The following is a 6,118-nucleotide window of genomic DNA, read 5'->3' on the forward strand; positions in this document are numbered from 1 at the left end:
TAAGCTAAGGGGTTGGAAATGTTTTATAAAGGTCAGCGGTTTAGGTGTGATGTCATAATTCTCCTATTAGTCTTTTTAAGACCTCCAATGACTTTATGTTCTTCATTTCTTATCCCCCAACCCCTCCTCTCCCTTCTTCAGAGGGCGCGAGGTTGCAGGGCCCCTTTCACGCCCCGGGATCGCGGCCAAGCTGTTTGTTTCTAAACGAGCAAACAACCCATTTTGCAGGATAACATAAACAACACACAAACACGCACACAAACACGCACGCACACACACACGCACGCACACACACACGCACGCACGCACGCACACACACACACACACACACACACACACACACACACCCTACTGCGGTGGGAAGCCACTGATTAATCTCCCAAATCGCAAGAGAGAGAAGAAAAAGTTAGCAAGCATGCATTATCTGTGACAGGTAATTGTTGCTGTGTGTGTGTGTGTGTGTGTGTGTGTGTGTGTGTGTGTGTGTGTGTGTGTGTGTGTGTGTGTGTGTGTGTGTGTGTGTGTGTGTGTGTGTGTGAGAGAGAGAGGGGGGAGAGAGAGAGAGAGAGAGCGAGAGGCCAAAATTGAAAGAGAGCGAGGGAGAGGTTTTGTGTAGAGTGATTCTGCCCTCTATGGGCTCTGAGCGTCTCTCTCTCTCTCTCTTTCTCTCCCTTTCTTTCTCTCTCTCTGTCTCTCTCTTCCTCTCTCAATTCAATTTCAATTTAATTTAAGGAGCTTTATTGGCAATGGAAACAAAAGTTATACTAACAAAAGTTCCATAAGAATAAAGACATTTCAAATGTCATATTATGTCTAAATACTGTGTTGTAATGATGTGCAAATAGTTGAAGTAAAAAAGGGAAAATAAATAAACATAAATATAGGTTGTATTTACAATGGTGTTTGTTCTTCACTGGTTGCCCTTTTCTTGTGGCAACAGGTCACAAATCTTGCAGCAGTGATGTCACACTGTGGTGTTTCACCCAGTAGATATGGAAGTTTATAAAAACTGTATTTGTTTTCGAATCCTTTGTGGATCTGTGTATTCTGAGGGAAATATGTGTCTCTGATATCGTCATACATTTGCCAGGAGGTTAGGAAGTGCAGCTCAGTTTCCACCTCATTGTGTGGGCAGTGTGCATATAGCCTGTCTTCTCTTGAGAGCCAGGTCTGCCTACGGCGGCCTTTCTCAATAGCAAGGCTAAGCTCACTGAGTCTGTACATAGTCAAAGGTTTCCTTAGTTTTGGGTCAGTCACGTTGGTCAGGTATTCTGCCACTGTGTACTCTCTGTTTAGGGCCAAATGGCATTCTAGTTTGCTCTGTTTTTCTGAATGTCAAAGTAATTCTCTTTTTTTTTCTCATGATTTAGAAACGAAACGAAATCCTTTTCTTTAAAATATTGTCATATTGTCCTTTATATTGTTCCTTGTGGATTAAACGTCAAGTCAAACGACACAAATATCGTTGTCATCTGATCATCCATCAGATATCTGGTGACAGACGGGCAGAGAGGAATGGATGTTCATTTAATTTAGTGGGACATTTAGATGGATGATTAATCCTGTTAAATGACGCATTCATCTTATCGTATCTGATGAAAAAATGCCCTGAAAGAGAGAGGGTGAGAGAGAGAGAGAGAAACATGTAGGCCTTAACATATGCTTCCCGGAGCCAATAAAGCCCTTTGAATTGAGAGAGAGAGAGAGAGAGAGAGAGAGAGAGAGAGAGCGAGAGAGAGAATTGAATTGAGCGAGAGAGAGAGGGAGGGAGAGAGATCTATAACGGTAATTACTGTTTCCTCGTTAAGTATCTCATTAACATATCTAGGTAGTAGGCCTTAAATTAAATTATGTGCATTACATCAGAAGCCTAATAAGAAAAGGTGCTTCCGGTTCCATTGTTCTGGTGAAAAGCACGAAGAGACGCATGTCTGGTGGTAACAAGGGATGTGCACGGCTGAATCCTACATTCTTTCAAATATGCCTTGTCGATTTGTATGTTTTTTCATTACAGTAGCAAGTGGGCTAATATTTCTGTAAATACTCGTTTACAGTAGGGTGTAGAACAAAGAACTCGCATACACGCACGACGCACGTACACACACACACACACACACACACACACACACACCCACACACACAGTGGCCGCTGGGTGGCAGTGGTGTGGTTTGAGTGAGGAGCGCGAGCTTGCCAGCGCCCCCCTCCCCCTCCCCCCACCTCGCCCCTCTCTCTTCAGTTTATATAGAGAATCAATGGAGGGGAACAAAGAGCGGAGAGAGGAGGGGGGAGCAGGGACTGGACCGACAGGAATTTGAATATGTTTCCAAAATTCTCATCATTCACCGACCCAAAATGCCCACCACACTCTCCAACGCGGTCATTCCCACAACGGGTACATTGCCAGTAGGCCTGTATAGTACAAGGCTTGATCAAGGACTTTGAAAGGACAGCTTTCAATGTTTAGACCTATCATACATTATTGATATTCTACAACCATATCTTTAGAATATCATAACTAGAATTCCCAAAACCATGAAATCCCCTTCAGTGTATGAATCAGTAAATGAGGAACACATTTCGTTATCATGTGACTGTGCATAGACAACAACTGTACAACAACTAGTCGGCCTTGGTCAAGGAGGAGCGAGCAGGGGCCACTGGCCTGGTCATAACCCTGGTCATAACCCTGGTCATAGGCCTGGTCATAACCCTGGCCATAACCCTGGTCATAGCCCTGGTCATAGGCCTGGTCATAGCCCTGGTCATAACCCTGGTCATAACCCTGGTCATAGGCCTGGTCATAGCCCTGGTCATAGCCTGGTCATAGCCCTGGTCATAGACATGCATTTTGAGAAACCCATAGGTGCAGTGCAGAATATATATCATCAGAATTAGAATGCATCGAGCTAAATATTATAGCAGCGCATGGAATGTTTGACGTGTGGTATTTAATGTAGGCCTAATGATGTATTTATTTAAAGTCATGACTACATTATTATTATGATTAGGATTATTTTGTATTGTTATTTTTTATTATCATTATTGAGTAGGCCTATTGTCATTATATCAAGTTATTGATATGCTATTGTTATCACGCCTATTATTGTTTTATTGTTAGGCTTTTGTTTATCTGATTTATTTAATTATGTAATGATGACATTATATCATAGGTTATATAATTTTCCTACAGAGTAAAACTTGTTTTTTCTCCCTTCTCTTTTCCGCAGCGGTTTTTCCTCTCTCGATCTAACCGGGGAAAAGCAGCTCGCTTCCCGGCTCTAGCAACTCACAGCAGCCGCCTTTGCACGCACAGATCTCGGTGTGAAATCTGGCCTGCTTTCCCGGCCTGCGGGACTTTCCACTGTGTAATAAATACCCGCCAGTGATATATGTCAAGATTGCAGGAATACGTTTAGTTGCCTACAGGTTCTCAGACTTGAGACATATCCCTCCATCCACCGCCATACTTTCTTCATTCACCGACGCACCGCACGTTGCCATAATTTCTATCGCACGTGCCTCAGGTTCTCGACGGTGCACACGGGGCTTCATGGGCCGCTCGGACAGATGGACTAAAATGTAGGGCTACTCTCCTATTTCCGTTTTTCCAACACTATTTCTGGTCATTTGGTCCGTGTGTTTACATTGAGACTCTGTGCTTTTCTACCAAAGCTGTTCACTTTATTTTTCTCCTTTAAATGAGCATATTTATAAATGATAGACGGTTGGAAAAATGTGTCATGTCAAAAGAACATACATGGTCAGGACAGCAATTGTTTTGCTTTCATTCATCTACTGAAGAGAAGGTTGCACAAAAGTGCAAAAAATAGGCACAAAAAGTTATTTATAAATGAATTATAAATAAATGTATAAGTCACGTTTTACCTTTATTTTCTAGTATGAAAATTCGATTTCAAATGATACATTTCTTAAGCCAATAGGCCTGGCCTATATAGGATCTGTATTAGAATTTTGCATGAATTTACCCTAAACTATAGTATTTTCCAAAAGCAACAGTTGCTTTTCCTTTGAATTGTCTGTGCTTTTATGGGCCTATTCCTGAAATACTTTACAAATAAATGAACACAAATTGGTAGGTTTACCTGAAATCCTCATATCATTCATGCATTCATTCATCCTTTCAGTGTGTGTGTGTGTGTGTGTGTGTGTGTGTGTGTGTGTGTGTGTGTGTGTGTGTGTGTGTGTGTGTGTGTGTGTGTGTGTGTGTGTGTGTGTGTGTGTGTGTGTGTGTGTGTGTGTGTCAGTCATAACCTCTGCCCTCGGGCAATATTTGTCCCTGGGTTTGTTGCATTTTCCCGGTGACCGTTAGGCATGAGGCCTGATCTGCACCGTGGTTCTTTCCGTTATTCTGTTACGTGCCACATACAGTTGAATGTATGTTCCTGGAAGTATATAGAAAATAAATGAATTCTTTAAAAAATCTATTTAATGTATTATAGTTTTAATGTAATATATTTGGAGGAAAAAACTGCATCAAAGTCCCACATATTGTGCCTATAAATGTTCAGAGTATTGATGCATTAAATCCATTAGAATTTATTTGTGAATAATAATTTATTGGAGGTTTATGCAGAGTAAAAAAGAGCGAATACAGTATCAGGAATTATGAATGTATTATTGTTATTATTATTATTTTCTTTTTTTCTGAACTTTTTCTGAACATCCTCTCTCAGTTCAAATTCTCACTCTCGCTTTCTTTCTCTCTCTCTCTGTCTCTCGCGAGCCTTGCCCACCGAGAGCTGCGGTAATAGCAGTAGAGCGAGAAAGAGAAAGAGAGCATGCTTTTCCCCTGCTCTCCCTCATAGGCAGGCATCCACCGCTGCCCAAATCAAAGTGCTTTTACAATCAGGCAGGGTGAAGGACGGCCCCGGGGCCTCCCAGGTTCCTTGTGCAGGGGGTCTTAGCAGAGGATCAACTTTCATACATGTGCTCTGAAAGAAGGACGTTTCTTTGTTCTGTTTCCCCAAGACTCTCTGCTGCCTGTGTGTGTATGTGTCTGTTCGTGTGTGAGAAAGAGAGAGAGAGAGGGAGAGAAAGAGACAGAGAAAGAGAGAGAGAGAGAAATAGAAAGAGAGAGAGAGAGAAAGAGAAAGAGAAAGAGAGAAAGAGAAAGAGAGAGAGAGAGAGAGAGAGGGAGACAGAGAGAGAAAGAGAGAGAGAAAGAGAGAGAGAGAGAGAGAGAGAGAGAGAGAAAGAGAGAGAGAGAGAGAGAGACAGAGAGAAAGAGAAAGAGAGAGAGAAAGAGAGAGAGAGATAAATACATCTAAATCTTATCTCAGTGTTATAGCTGTGATACATTTCAATACAACAGTTTTTTGGAATCTCATGCATCTGGATCCCTTTTGGTATACTGATGTTTCTCATTTTAATTGTAGAATACTTAACCCCTTAGAAATAATGATTTTCTTCTTGTACAACATGTTGTGAATTCAAATGCGAGTTTGCTGTTTAAAGGTAAGGATGGCGAGATAGCTTGTAATCTGTGGAAGTGAAGAACAGTTCCAATATGACAGGCATCATCAGAGTATTGGACTGGCATTTTGTTTCACAAAAATGTCTTGACTTTGGTCATTTTTGTTGCTTTGTTCAGAAAATGAAAGTGACTACGCGGTACAGGAAACAGTATTTTGAATGTGTGATTTGAAAAGAGGAAATGTTAAATGCTTCTTCCCTACTCAGTAGCCACAGTGTGCTAATCCTGAACTTACAGTATGACAAATGGACACCCTATATGTCATTGTTGAGACGCTAAATGAAGATGACTGTGTAAATGATGTTAATATGGTCGAGATGAGGAGAAATGGTCTCCCCAGATTCTACCAGTAGATTGTAGAGTGAATACGCATACCAGTCACAAAAGGAACAGAGCAGAACGGGAAGTGTCAATCTCAACCTGGCCTACCGCCCATCACAGAGCCACAGGAGAGGATGACGTGTGTGTGTGTGTGGCTCACTAAATTGCAATGGACTATCATACCCTTTCTATCACTACCCACATGCCCCAGTCTTACTCACTTCCTCCCCTCACCTCCCCATTGTGAATCTTTTCTCTCTCCCACCCCAGACGAAGAGAAAGCACTAAACAGGCTGTATATC

This window comes from Salmo trutta, chromosome 6 (assembly GCF_901001165.1).
Source record: "Salmo trutta chromosome 6, fSalTru1.1, whole genome shotgun sequence".
NCBI lineage: Eukaryota > Metazoa > Chordata > Actinopteri > Salmoniformes > Salmonidae > Salmo > Salmo trutta.